We start from the raw sequence: 15,314 nt of genomic DNA on the forward strand, positions 1-15,314 counted from the left end.
GAAATATCCGGGATCATGACGCGAATGAATGATGATGATTATTTTTATTATTTTTTTTTAAATCAAACAACGCAAAAATTACCAAATTTGGTCGAAATTTGGCTTTTCTCAATTCTATTTTTGGTTATACAAATTGACTTTTAGTTGTTAAGGTTTTAAAAAAATGGAGGCCCTCTTTTACTCGTTTTGTTTTATCCATTTCTCAAGTACCTCCATCATTAACCGCATACGCTCCACTTACTAGCCCCGTTGGCTTAAGAAAATCATTCACGAATAATTATGTATAAAACTGTAACGTTTTCCTTTTTCGTACCTTCGTTAACTACGACTTGTACTAATCTTTTTCCCTTTATTTTTTTCTCTTCTTGCAGGTAAGTCATTGTGCTGACGCTATGTTCAGTAGACCGAATGAGCGATTAATCGAGTGAACCAACCATTTCCGCTTGCCTGGTGATGTTCCCTTTTGGTGACATTAACCTAAGTAGGCTGGCAATAAAATGCTGTTAACCTGTTGGATTTCTACAAGGGTATAAATTTAATGGCTAAAAGAAGTTTAGTTCTAACATTGAATTAATAGACTTTCCATCTTCTCCCTTTCTTATGTATAAAGCTTTGTATTGTACTTTTTGCATCATTTCTACTGTTCTAATTTTCTATTTTTGTTTTGTGCTCAAACTTTCTACTTTGGAACTTTTCTACATTTCTTATCTTAATATTTTCTTCTTTCCCTATTCTTCACGTTTCTAATTTTCTACGTTTTTACTTTTCTACTCCTCTAGATTTCTTTTTTCTACTCTTCTACTTATATACTTTTCTATTTTTCTACTTTTCTAATTATTTTTTTTCTACTTTTCGGCTTTTCTACATTTCTGCTTTTCTACTTTTCTACTTTTCTATTTTTCTACTTTTCTACTTTCTTCTTTCTTCTTTTCTTCTTTTCTACTTTTCTACTTTTCTACTTTTCAACTTTTCAATTTTTCTATTTTTCTTCTCTTCTACTTTTCTACTTTTCTACTTTTCAACTTTTCTACTTTTCTTCTTTTCTACTTTTCTATTTTTTTCCATTCTACTTTTCTACATTTCTACTTTTCTACTTTTCTACTTTTCTACTATTCTACTATTCTACTTTTCTACTTTTTGTACTTTTCTGTTTTTCTACTTTTTTACTTTTCTACTTTTCTACTTTTCTAGTTTTCTACTTTTCTACTTTTCTACTTTTCTACTTTTCTACTTTTCTACTTTTCTACTTTTCTACTTTTCTACTTTTCTACTTTTCTACTTTTCTACTTTTCTACATTTCTAATTTTCTACTTTTCTTCATTTTTACTTTTCTTCTTTTATACTTTTCTACTTTGATATTTTTCTTCTTTTCTTCTTTTCAATTTTTCTCGTTTTCTACTTTTTACTTTTTACATTTCTACTTTTCTACTTTTCTACTTTTCTTCTTTTCTACTATCCTACTTTTCTAAATTTTCTTTTTTTCTACTTTTCTCCTTTTCTACTTTTCTACTTTTCTACTTTTCTGTTTTTCATCTTTATTATTTTTCTTCTTTTCTACTTTTCAACTTTTCTTCTTTTCTACATTTTTACTTTTCTTCTTTTCTGCTTTTCTACTTTTCTCCTTTTCTTCTTTTCTACTTTTCTCCTTTTCTACTTTCTACTTTTCTACTTTTGTTTTTTTTCTACTTTTCTACTTTTCTATTTTTCTTCTTTTCTACTTTTCTACTTTTCTACTTTTCTTCTTTTCTACTTTTCAACTTTTTTACTTTCCTACTTTTCTATTTTCCTACTTTTCTACTTTTCTACTTTTCTACTTTTCTACTTTTTTACTTTTCTACTTTTCTACTTTTCTTCTTTTCTACTTTCCTACTTTTCCACTTTTCTTCTTTTCTACTTTTCTCCTTTTCTAATTTTTACTTTTCTACTTTTCTACTTTTCTTATTTTCCAATTTTCTACTTTTCTACTTTTCTACTTTTCTACTTTTCTACTTTTCTACTTTTCCACTTTTCTACTTTTCTACTATCCTACTTTTCTACTTTTCTACTTTTCTACTTTTCTACTTTTCTACTTTTCTACTTTTCTACTTTTCTACTTTTCTAGTTTTCTACTTTTCTACTTTTCTACTTTTCTACTTTTCTACTTTTCTACTTTTCTACTTTTCTACTTTTCTACTTTTCTACTTTTCTACTTTTCTCAATTTTTCTACTTTTCTACTTTTCTACTTTTCTACTTTTCTACTTTTCTACATTTCTAATTTTCTACTTTTCTTCATTTTTACTTTTCTTCTTTTATACTTTTCTACTTTGATATTTTTCTTCTTTTCTTCTTTTCTATTTTTCTCGTTTTCTACTTTTTACTTTTTACATTTCTACTTTTCTACTTTTCTCTTTTTCTACTTTTCTACTTTTCTACTATTCTTCTTTTCTACTTTTCTACTTTTTCACTTTTCTACTTTTCTTCTTTTCTACTTTTCTACTTTTCTACTTTTCTACTTTTCTACTTTTCTACTTTTCTACTTTTCTACTTTTCTACTTTTCTACTTTTCTACTTTTCTACTTCTCTACTTTTCTACTTTTCTACTTTTCTACTTTTCTACTTTTCTACTTTTCTACTTTTCTACTTTTCTACTTTTCTACTTTTCTACTTTTCTACTTTTCTACTTTTCTACTTTTCTACTTTTCTAATTTTCTACTTTTCTACTTTTCTCTTTTTCTTATTTTTCTACTTTTCAACTTTTTTACTTTTCTACATTTTAACTTTTCTTTTTTTCTACTTTTCTACTTTTCTCTTTCTCTTATTTTAAATTTTCTACTTTTCAACTTTTTTACTTTTCTACATTTTTACCTTTTTTTTTCTACTTTTCTACTTTCCTACATTTTTACTTTTCTTCTTTTCTACTATTTTACTTTTCTCTTTTTTTACTTTTCTGCTATTCTACTTTTTTACTTTTCTACTTTTTTACTTTTCTTCTTTTCAACTTTATTACTTTTCTACTTTTCTACTTTTGTACTATTCTTCTTTTGTCCTTTTCTCTTTTTGTGCTTTTCTACTTTTCTACTCTCCTACTTTTCTACTTTTCTACTTTTCTACTTTTCTACTTTTCTACTTTTCTACTTTTCTACTTTTCTACTTCTCTACTTTTCTACTTTTCTACTTTTCTATTTTTCTGCTTTCATACTTTTCTACTTTTCTACTTTTCTACTTTTCTATTTTTCTACTTTTCTACTTTTCTACTTTTCTGCTTTTCTACTTTTCTTCTTTTCTACTTTTCTACTTTTCTACTTTTCTACTTTTCTTCTTTTCTACTTTTCTACTTTTCTACTTTTCTACTTTTCTACTTTTCTACTTTTCTACTTTTCTACTTTTCTACTTTTCTACTTTTCTACTTTTCTACTTTTCTACTTTTCTACTTTTCTACTTTTCTACTTTTCTACTTTTCTACTTTTCTACTTTTCTACTTTTCTACTTTTCTACTTTTCTACTTTTCTACTTTTCTACTTTTCTACTTTTCTACTTTTCTAATTTTCTACTTTTCTACTTTTCTCTTTTTCTTATTTTTATTTTACTACTTTTCAACTTTTTTACTTTTCTACATTTTAACTTTTCTTTTTTTCTACTTTTCTACTTTTCTCTTTCTCTTATTTTAAATTTTCTACTTTTCAACTTTTTTACTTTTCTACATTTTTACCTTTTTTTTCTACTTTTCTACTTTTCTACATTTTTACTTTTCTTCTTTTCTACTATTTTACTTTTCTCTTTTTTTACTTTTCTGCTATTCTACTTTTTTACTTTTCTACTTTTTTACTTTTCTTCTTTTCAACTTTATTACTTTTCTACTTTTCTACTTTTGTACTATTCTTCTTTTGTCCTTTTCTCTTTTTGTGCTTTTCTACTTTTCTACTCTCCTACTTTTCTACTTTTCTACTTTTCTACTTTTCTACTTTTCTACTTTTCTACTTTTCTACTTTTCTACTTCTCTACTTTTCTACTTTTCTACTTTTCTATTTTTCTGCTTTCATACTTTTCTACTTTTCTACTTTTCTACTTTTCTATTTTTCTACTTTTCTGCTTTTCTACTTTTCTGCTTTTCTACTTTTCTTCTTTTCTACTTTTCTACTTTTCTACTTTTCTACTTTTCTTCTTTTCTACTTTTCTACTTTTCTACTTTTCTACTTTTCTACTTTTCTACTTTTCTACTTTTCTACTTTTCTACTTTTCTACTTTTCTACTTTTCTACTTTTCTACTTTTCTACTTTTCTACTTTTCTACTTTTCTACTTTTCTACTTTTCTACTTTTCTACTTTTCTACTTTTCTACTTTTCTACTTTTCTACTTTTCTACTTTTCTACTTTTCTACTTTTCTAATTTTCTACTTTTCTACTTTTCTCTTTTTCTTATTTTTATTTTACTACTTTTCAACTTTTTTACTTTTCTACATTTTAACTTTTCTTTTTTTCTACTTTTCTACTTTTCTCTTTCTCTTATTTTAAATTTTCTACTTTTCAACTTTTTTACTTTTCTACATTTTTACCTTTTTTTTCTACTTTTCTACTTTTCTACATTTTTACTTTTCTTCTTTTTTACTATTTTACTTTTCTCTTTTTTTACTTTTCTGCTATTCTACTTTTTTACTTTTCTACTTTTTTACTTTTCTTCTTTTCAACTTTATTACTTTTCTACTTTTCTACTTTTGTACTATTCTTCTTTTGTCCTTTTCTCTTTTTGTGCTTTTCTACTTTTCTACTCTCCTACTTTTCTACTTTTCTACTTTTCTCAATTTTTCTACTTTTCTACTTTTCTACTTTTCTACTTTTCTACGTTTCTACTTCTCTTATTTTCTACTTTTCTACTTTTCTTCTTTTCTACTTTTTTACTTTTCTACTTTTCTACTTTTCTACTTTTCTACTTTTCTACTTTTCTACTTTTCTACTTTTCTACTTTTCTTCTTTTCTACTTTTCTACTTCTCTACTTTTCTACTTTTCTACTTTTCTACTTTTCTTCCTTTCTACTTTTATACTTTTCTACTTTTCTACTTTTCTATTTTTCTTGTTTTCTTCATTTCTCCATTTCTACTTTTCTACTCTTCCACTTTTCTTCTTTTCTACTTTTCTTCTTTTCTACTTTTCTACTTTTCTACTTTTCTACTTTTCTTCTTTTCTACTTTTCTTCTTTTCTACTTTTCTACTATTCTATTTTTCTACTTTTTTACTTTTCTACTTTTTTTCTTTTCTACTTTTATTCTTTTGTACTATTCTTCTTTTCACATTTTCTACTTGTCTACAATTCTCTTTTTCTACCTTTCTACTTTTCTACTTTTCTACTTTTTCACTTTTCTACTTTTCTACTTTTGTAGTTTTTTACTTTTTTTTCTGCTTTCTACTTTTCTTCTTTTCTACTTTTCTACTTTTATTATTTTCTACTTTTCTACTGTTCTACTTCTCTTATTTTCTTCTTTTCTGCTTTTCTACTTTTTTACTTTTAAACCCTTCCTCTTTTCTACTTTTCTTTTTTTTCTACTTTTCTTCTTTTCTACTTTTCTACTTTCCTTTCTCACTGCTTTTCTACTTTTCTTCTTTTCTCTTTTTCTTATTTTCTAGTTTTCTACTTTTCTAATTTTATTCTTTTTTACTTTCCTTATTCTTTTTTACTTTCCTACTTTTTTCTTCTCTCCTTTTCTTATTTTTCTTCTTTTCTTCTTTGCTTTTTTTTACTTTTAGACTTTTCTACTCCTTTATCATACTTTTCAACTTCTTGTCTAATTTTTTTCGTTTCTTCTTTTCTATTTTTAGTATCTTTTATTTTTTTTTACTTTTCTTCTTGTAATTTTTTTCAATTTTCCAACATTGTTTCACTTTTCAACTTTTTTTTCCTGTTTTTGCATTTTTTTTTATTATTTTTTATCAGTGTACTTGCACTTTCTTGAAAAGTTTTGATTGCACTGTAGGAATTTTGCTTCTTTTCCTCTCAATTTTCATCTTTTCAAACCTCAAGTCATTCACCGCTCTTAGTTTGAAATTTTCAACTTAATCTTTTAGTTAAATGAAGTCGCAGAAACATCGATTACACCTACACAAAATGAGAAGATACAATTTAGGGTTATCAGCAAAGTGGGGAAGACTTTCGTTTTTTCATTATCAAAACACCGATCCAAGGGTAGCACTTCAAGGCGCCGGGGCAAAGGGGAACATGAGCACGAAAATACTTTAGGCCAGCGACAAACAGCAATAGAAATGTGCCAGTCCGTATAAATGATCCTTATTCTTATTCGCACACCCTCAAGGGGCGGTACATAATGTCTGGAATGTATTGGCCCGTAATGAGCAGCCTCGTATCACAGTGGTGCCGTTAGTAAAATTTTTGTGATAAATAGGTACTGAAATCATTGAAAAGATCCCAGCAAACACCGTATCCATAATGAAAATCAATAATGATAATTTCAATCGTTTATAATGGTGCATCGAAAAAAAGATCGTATAAAATGTCGTCTGGAGTCAGTTTAAATCGGATATGTTAGAAGGTTCGCCATGTTTCTAAATTTTGAAGTTATTTTGCTCCCGCACGAGCTTCAAGTGAGAAAATCATTGTCATGTAATTTCCTACTTCCTACTTACTACTTCCTATTTTTACATTCCTACTTCATACTTCCTACATCTACTTCCTTGTTCATACTTTCTATTTCCTTCGTCCTACTTCCTACTGCTTACTTTCTACTTCCTTCTTCATACTTCCTGCTTCGTAATCTTACTTCATGCGTCATATTTTTTCTTGCTTTAGTTTTAATATTTCTCGCTATTTTAAATCCCATTTCCCAATCGCACTGAGCCACTCTGCCCCGTCAAACGTCTAACCGTCTTATCGTTTTTCCCCTGCGGAGAATCGTTTCCGATGCGATTGTGCCCGACCCAGTTATTACACCAAAGCGAACTTGGGGCGGGGGCGGCCTTCGAGAAAAGCGGTGCGAAATATGGCGACGGCAACGACGACGGTCGATTTGGCTGGGCCCCTTCCCTACCGACAAACTTCCTCTTCGCGCCGGCTGCTATCAGTTCCCGGAAAGCTACCTCCCCCAACCTTATTCCGGGCGGGTTCCAAAAATGAGTATGTACTTATCTTCGGATTTATTCCCAGTTCCGTGGGACCTCGAAGGGTAATTTTTGGTGGGGACCAGCGCGCGGCGGCGGAAAATACCATTTACCATTTGGCAGCCCGAACATGTTGTTCGAGCATTGGGCCTGATATGTCACGTTTAATAATGGTAATCCGCTTGACCTCTTCGCAGCCCGACTGCTGAAGTGTGTTTCGAGTGGAAAACTTCTTCGGCTGTTTTGTCACCGTTAATCTGTACAGTGAATGCGTGGGTGGGACTGTTACGAAAAACGTAGGCGGGTTGAGGCTTAAAAGCAGGGTCCACCGAATGCATCAAGCGCTTAACTTCTTGCAAATCGATTCGTTCAATGCGAAACCAGGAATTATTGCCTTTCTGATGGCTTATTTCGGTTGGTGATAAAATAAATTCACATGGATTGTAACAAGATTCGTGTCAATATGCGAAATTTCCACTAAAATACCAATCATGTATTTAAATTTTCCATTCAAAACTATTTCCTTTGAAAAATTTTGAAATTTTTTTGTATCGTCAAACAAAAATTTTGTTCTTTTGTCCCCAAAGATTTAAAAAATTGTAACAGTTATTGTATAACAATTCGTTCAACCGTTCCTGTATCATTTTTTAAACCAGACCTAACGTATTTTTTGTATCTTTCGTCATGTTTTTGTGCGCTTTTTGTCAATGTTATGTAAGGTAATGTGTGGAACGACGATTGATCCGGACTGACGAACCACGTGGCAAAAAAAAAATGGATTCAAACCTAAAAATTAAACATTATTTTTATTCCTCGAAAATATCAAATCGTGAAAATTTAGAACAGTTCAGCCCTTTTTTCAGTATGTTTACCGAAGAATTTTTCAATATTGAATTCTGCTGTCCCTGAGTGTGTTGTCGTAAAGTATGTGCATTTATTTACAGATTCTGGTCAAAATAACACAAGAAACTTCCAGACAATCGATTCGGAACAATCAAATGCTTAAGAAGCTTCCACATTTGGCTATTGGATGGGGTTTTTAGTTTCAAGTAGAAGCGCTGCCCCAGAATATTCAATGCAAAGTGGATTGGTTCAGAAGAAATGTGTTTAAAATTGGTTTTAAAACATGTTGAAACATTTTAATAAACAAATCTTCTTTCTGATTTTTTTTAAGAATTTTCAACTCTCTGTTCATTCCCGGAGAGATAACCGTTTAAAACAAAAAAATGCGCTAAACTTAGTTCACAAAATGGGACTTGGTTTTTTGTTATCTTCAAACTGAGTTTTGAGTTAAATTTCTTGACCGTGCAGCTACGATTTACGATAATGTAATTCCCCTTGTGGTGACGGTTCTCAGGTCCTGTTTACAAAATTTTACGAACGAGAAATGGAGCGCGGCGAAATTTTTCGTGTAGTTGCACGATCAAGAAATTTAACTCAAAACTCAGCTCATAGATAGCAAAAACACCAAGTCCCATTTTGTGAACTGTATTTAGCGCATTTTTTGGTATCTTGACGAAAGTCTCTCCGGGAATATACTGAAAGTTGAAAATATTTAGAAAGTTCTAAAAGAAGGTTAGTTTATTGAAATGTTTCTACACTTTTTTGATACCACTTTTTCAAGCTATTTCTTCTGGACCAACACACTTTTCATAGGATATTCTGAGACAGCGCTTACTTGGATCAAAAATTCCCACCAAATGTCAAAATTTGGAAGCTTCTAAAGGATTCGAATGTTTCGAATCGATTGTCCGGAAGTTTCTTGTGTTATTTTGACCGGAAGCTGTAAACAAATGCACATACTTATACGACAACAATATTCAGGGACAGAAAATCCGATTAGTGAAATTCTCTGGTAAACGTATTGAAAGAAAAGACTGAATTATTCTTAATTTACACGATATGATATTTCCGAGGAATAAAATTAACGTCAGACAGTGGGTTGGTCCAGAAGAAATGAGTTTAAAAAGGTTCAAAAACATATTGAAACATTTTAAAAAACAAACCTCCTTTCCGAATTTTTAAGTATTTTCAACTTTCTTTTCATTGCTGGAGAGATAACCGTTTAGAAACCAAAAAATACGCTAAATTTAGTTCACAAAATGGGACTTGGTTCATTGCTATCATCAAACTGAGTTTTGAGTTAAATTTCTTGACCGTGCAGCTACACGAAAAATTTCGCCGCACCCCATTTCTCCCTCGCAAAATTTTGTTAAATGGACGTGCGAACACTCACCACAATTGGTCCTTCAAGTTAGTTATTGCCTATGCCATTGTACAAGTCAGTTGTTGTGAACACCCTTGTTTGAGGAGGCTTATTTTTGTGGTCTAACACTAAACTAACGTTTAGCGGAGCATTTTGGAAGAGTTTGGGTTCTTGAAGAGTGTAGCGTGTCCACCATCCAATTTCAGACGCAGTTCCAGTCTCATGATCTTATTTCCATCACTATATTTCTCGTTTAAACCTACCGTCTACCGTCGCACAGGTTACTCATGGATAATGGTTGACCTAACCATACTTCAGATTTACCAAGTCTGGAAGTTAGCCTTTGCTTCCATCTTGCGTTGCTCGATGCGTCCCATTGGTTCTGCCACTTGAGCATTGGTGCTGCTCGTTGAGCTTTACGCACTCCTCTAACTGCTCTAGCTACGCAACTCTCTGTATCATCTGCCAGAGTGATGTCGATGGGAATCATACCCGAAATGATAACAGCTGCATCTGTTGAGATGGTCCAGTATGTACGTACATCAAACTCACATGGCTATCTGCCGATGTATACCCTGTTATTCAGATCTGTTTAACTCTACATCTATGGAAGAGCTCCAGGCCGCTCCTCCGAATCGTAGTTTTGTTAGTGCAACGCTTGCAAGAAGACGTCTAATGCTACTCTTGGACCATGGCAGTTAGGCATAATCCACGCAAATGAGCCGATGACTTTCAAAGCACTTTCACGACAGTATTTGACACGTACACCAAAATTCAGGGATTGTTGACCATTACTCCAAGGTATTTCAGCTGCTGCTTCGAAGACGGGTGTTTACTCCATCAGTTATCTCCATATGTGGCGCAACTCTTTTGTTGGTCGTTTTTATGATGGAATATCTGAAACTTGACTCCTTCCATCCAGAAGCCAACTTTTTTTACAGACACCGTTGCAAGGTGCTCTACCTCCTCGATTGTTTCGCTGGTGATCATGAGCACGATATCGTCTGAAAATTCGACTGTCTACGTGGACTCCGCTGTCGTACGGGGCTAGTGGCCACTGCGTCTGGCCATGCTTCGGGAAACGATGCGCAATGATATTTTTCAATTTTGCCGGAAACTTTTTGATCGGCTACCTCAAGCCACCAAATCTCGTTAGTGCAACTTTGAAGGCTTGGCCCCATGGGTTGTCGTCTACCCTCTGCCACAGTGTTCTGTAGCAGTTCTCCTTGCTCGTTCTGGTAGCTCGCTTGAGTACTACCCTGGCTGCCCAATGAACGGTACCTCTCGATTCTCTGTCGCTACCTGGTTTTAAGGCAGCTAGCTTGGCAAATTCTGAGGTCAACCAGCAAATCAGTAGCCTTCCTCTAGTAAGCTGTAGCCTCTAGGGTTATTGCACCATCTACCCCAGTGACCCGCACAAGCTTTAAAGTCTCCTCCTATCACAACAGGGGCCTTCCCTGTCAATTTGTGAGCGAGTTCATCCAACATTGTGTCACCTCGCTATGGTACAGATTTAGCTGGATTACATCCAATTTTACTGACTTGCCCTTGCCTTTTGTACGCCAGACAGTCGAAACCATCAGTTTCGTGTGCGTTGTCATCCGGCTGCTTACACAGAATGCAATTCGGTTGATTTTTGCAATCTATAGAGAAGTGTCCTTCTTCACCACATCTTCGGCAACATAATGACCGGTCGGGCACGTTGCAACTTTGGGATTGGTGACCAAAGTTCCAGCATTTAAAGCAGCGTTGCATTTGTTTCGGTATCCAGGGCACGATTCTGAACTGCTCCACTGACCACCCAACTCTTACACTTCCTTCGGTCAGTAGCATGTTGGCCGCTGTTAGTGAGAGACGAATCGTCGCGGCCTTTATAGCTACTGATTCGTTGCTCATGCCAGGTATTCAGAATTATGCTTTCTCGAGCTCCTCTGCTGTGGTAAACTTATCCAAGACCTTACACTCAATAGAAGTGACCTTCGATAGAGCTTGGACAGTCGCTTCATCGCTTAGTGTGTTTTCAACAAGCTCCTTGAAGTCGGTGCTCTTTATCGGCGGTTTTTTTTTTTAACTCGAAGAGCAGTTCAGCTTTTGGGTGCGTCTTGTTTTGGTGACGCTTTCGCCAAGGGCAGATGACTTTGGCTCTACGCGGAGCTTCCGGAACAGATCCGCATACGCTGAGCCTTCTATCGCTTCCACGACAAGGGCATCACCCCTAGGCATCACCTGTTAAGGTTGGGGTTTTGGGGGTGGTTCTGACTTCATGACGACCTTTCTTTCCGCGTTCTCTTTTCTATTACAATCATTCGCCAGCCTCCAGCACTGCTTTCTCCGTCGGCATCCTCGTAGTCCGTATCCCACCTTTTTTTGAGGAATGGTTTACGCGGGGGATTCACAATCTCTTTTCGGGGGTTCTTCTCGGCTTGGACTCCTTCGAAGATCCTTGAGAAGCAACCATTTTTTTCCATCAAGTCTTTCTCCGCAGCACCAGCTCCGTTCGTTCCTTGACAGCACTCTGCAGAAGCATCATCAATTTCGGTACCCGGGTCTTGATGTGCGTGTGCACGTTGTTGAAACCTTCACAAATTCCTGCATCTTGTCGATCATGTCGGATGCCTCTGATAAAGATGCTATCCTAATCCCAATACACTTAATCAACTGACTCGTCCAGTTGTCATTAAAACCCGAGGGTAGTTCCCGAACCACCAAGTATACTTTTCCCTAAAATATTCACTCAGGAGAAGGTCATGGCTTATCCCCATCCTCGATGGAGTTATCCTATCATGACGCGACATATGCTCATGATGAAGCTTCACTTCAATGTTCTCTGGAAAGCTGGCTACCCTACACTACTGCAACATGATACATACACTTGTGAAGATGGGATACTTTACCGGTTTCGTAAAAGCATCAAAAACAGCATACCGCCTACATTTGTAGCTCTTTTCGACACTATGGCATTCGAACGACCTATGTCCAAATTCCAAGTATCGGAATGAGCGAAATCCGACTCTAAACCGAATAGAGGTTAGACCCAAACGCATTCGAAAATTCTTCCTCTTGCAATCGCCTCGTCGTGGTAGCTAACCCTTAGGGTAGCTAAATTTTTCCCTAAGTGAACCAGTACTTCGTTCCCAAACATTCTCTATGCCTGAGGTTTACCCTTCATCAAGGGTAGTTCGAACCTCCAGTACATTAAATAACGCCCAAGCAAGGTAGATTGAGTGTGACCACAAGGCTCCTTCCAGGCTTCCATTACCATAAGCATCTAAGTAGTGTGCGTCCGATCCCATGATCGAAGCTACAAAGATAAGGCATCATCTCCTGCGTAGTGGAGGTCAAGGGTGCACCGCGAACGTGTGTAGGATACCCCACCGTCGGGGTGTATCAGAATAGGTTGCCGGGCGAACCTTTTGAGTAGGTATAATATGTCGTCGCCATCGGGACACATCCGAGTCGTAGCGTTCAAAATCCCGAACGTGTGCTGTACCCAGCGCTGGTCCAAGACAAGCTGCTTTCGATTCGGCGCACGACGGGCAGAAAAAGCCGCAAGACCAAAAATCCTAGAGTTGCCATCCATAGGGAGAAAAGAAGAGCGGACAACACGATCGAAATCGACTGACCTCATTGGCGGGGAGCTGTCGATTAGAGTGCGTCCGATCTCACGATTTGAAGCTGCAAGGAGAGTGAGTATGATGCTCCAACTTCGGGTAGTATCTGAGTAGCGCGTTGCTCAATGATTGAAGCTGCGGGGATAAGACTAGACCTTATCCGCAAAGGAGGTTGTTGGGAAAGGTTTAGGGGGAAAGTTCATATAACGCCCCATGTGTCGAATACGGGCCACTCTTGTTTTGAAGAATCTGTAACATTTAAAGCCTGCAAAATATTACCAATTTGTTTTAAATGCTGTGATAGGTCATTGCAAGTATGAATCTTTCCTTAAAATACTTCTGTGTCTTGAAAATTTCAAAATTTAGGTTTAACTTCATTTCGACGTAAATTTTAAAAACACTTTTAATAAGGTGTCACCTAGCAGAGAAAAATGAATAAGACAATATTTTCTAACACATCGATAGAGGAGAATCTAAACTATGATTTTATGCTTTAAAATCATACTGAAAGTGGCTCTCGACGCCTTTGACGTCTTCGTTGGAAATCATCCGAGAAGTTGCGTTAAGTCCCGCGCGTGTCAAAAGCTGGCAAGCCTCGAATCCGAGTGACAAGAAGCCAGGCTTCTAGTCGCTAGAGGAGAGGTCGGGCTCCGAGGAGAAGCTGATGTGTAGAAATGTATGCCTCCTTCTCGCCAACGCTTTGGCCATCCCGAATATTGTAATACCGGTCACCCGGAAACGTTTTCGTCGTCGATGATAACGCACATCGAATTTCCTCACAATAGTTGATCATGAGGCAGTTTTCCTACAGGCGTAAGCCGCATGCCTTTCCGGTCCAAAGTTTTGTCCACCAGACCCGGTTTCCACTCAGATTTTTTAGTGTCAAAAAAGTTACTTTCCTCTCCATACTTCCGAATCGAATTTAGGACCGCTCATTTTCGCCAACTGATTCAGCATAATGGGAAACCCTATATTCCATTTTGCTTCCAAAATTCGACCTTTGTGGTTTGTCTAGAATTGACAACTAGCAAATGTTTATTCTGTTTTGGTGTTTTTGTCCAGAAAACATCCTCCCACTGAATCAAAACGATCCGAAACGAAAACTGTAGAGCTATGGGAAGAACAAAACATGTTCCCATCTTTTCCGGGACACACAAAACAATTTAATGTGTGCAGTTGCTATCAAAGTCGATCAAATCGGCTGCTTTGAAAAAAATACAAATAAAAAAAAAAGAAACTGGCACTTATTTAAGTGGAGCTCTCGACTTAAATTGTTTTTCTACCGTTCATGGGCTGTGCCCTTTGTCCCACTTTCCATTCAAATAGGAAAAACTCCCAACAGCTGTTTCCATTCGTTTGCATTCGTTCCGTTGCAGAAAACGTTTCTGCATGTGACAAACAACCGAAATACAGTGGGTCGCAATCATGTTACATCAACCGGACCAGACTCGCTTTATTCTTACTTCTCTTGGGAAGGGCGCCATCCAAAGAACTACAATCGTCGCGAGTCGGATTTAAAGAAGAACGGAAAAAGCTAGAAACAAGCAAGAAAAAACCCGGAGGAAGGAAGCCGGAAAAGTACCGTAAATTCCGTGGTGGTTTTGTGGCGGCTTGGATGGTTTGCTGACGGTCACGACTTCTGTCTGTTCTAGTGACCCCTTTGTTTCGTTTCTGGTTTTTTTTTTCGAAGTGCTGTCTCTGGATGGGAACCTTTACTTTTTTGTCGGTTTGCCCTTGTCCCGAGATGGGACTTTTCCAAGCCTAACGGCAGCTAATCCGATTGCTCTGCTTAACTCTCAAGATATTAGTTTCGGTTCAGATGCCGGCAAGTAGAGCTGCTTGATGGCGGCGACTAAGTGGAAAACGTTAACAGTAATCACAAACTAAAAGGGTAATTCAGGCTACCGCGAATTGGTTTTTAATCTGGAGAACATTTCTGACCCGGAGTTTATTATTTGTGTCAAATGGGCCTGTTTATATTTGGACAAAATTGGTTGAATACCAAGAGAAATTACCTTCTTAAAAGAAATTTAACGAATCTTTAGAAAAAAGCGAAGTGTATTGGATTCAAAACCATGGGAGTCGTTAATCGTTTATTGGTTTGCCAAAAACACTATGCCATCATTTAGCTGACTCGATTAGCTTTTGGGGGTCACTCTGTGACATCCATTTTTTTAAATGTATTTTTCTCTTATTCGTTCGAGATATACAGGGGAGGGGAAGGAGAGTTTTAGCAGCTTGCTACGCTTGGTGGATTTTTATTTTAATTTATGTATATCTGAAGAATAAATCGAGCAAATGGAACCAAATTTGGCAAGGGGTAGTATTAGAGTTTTAATAGAGGTACGATAGATGTTTCCGTGAATCTTTGTTATTTCTCTTCCCTTCCAGTGAGGAGTTAAGAAGAGAGAGT

The 15,314-nt window shown here is 35.6% G+C and overlaps 1 protein-coding gene across 1 annotated transcript in view; it reads left to right on the forward strand.

Annotated features, from left to right (window-relative positions):
* Positions 1 to 427: 427 nt before the first annotated feature.
* Positions 428 to 15,314, forward strand: part of LOC129740680 (alpha-mannosidase 2) — a 313,476-nt gene continuing 298,589 nt past the window's right edge. Inside the window, exon 1 of the mRNA XM_055732441.1 lies at positions 428 to 527. The gene's annotated coding sequence lies outside the window, so the exon portion shown is untranslated. The remainder of the gene's footprint in view (positions 528 to 15,314) is intronic.

Source organism: Uranotaenia lowii, chromosome 1 (assembly GCF_029784155.1).
Source record: "Uranotaenia lowii strain MFRU-FL chromosome 1, ASM2978415v1, whole genome shotgun sequence".
Classification (NCBI taxonomy): Eukaryota; Metazoa; Arthropoda; class Insecta; order Diptera; family Culicidae; genus Uranotaenia; species Uranotaenia lowii.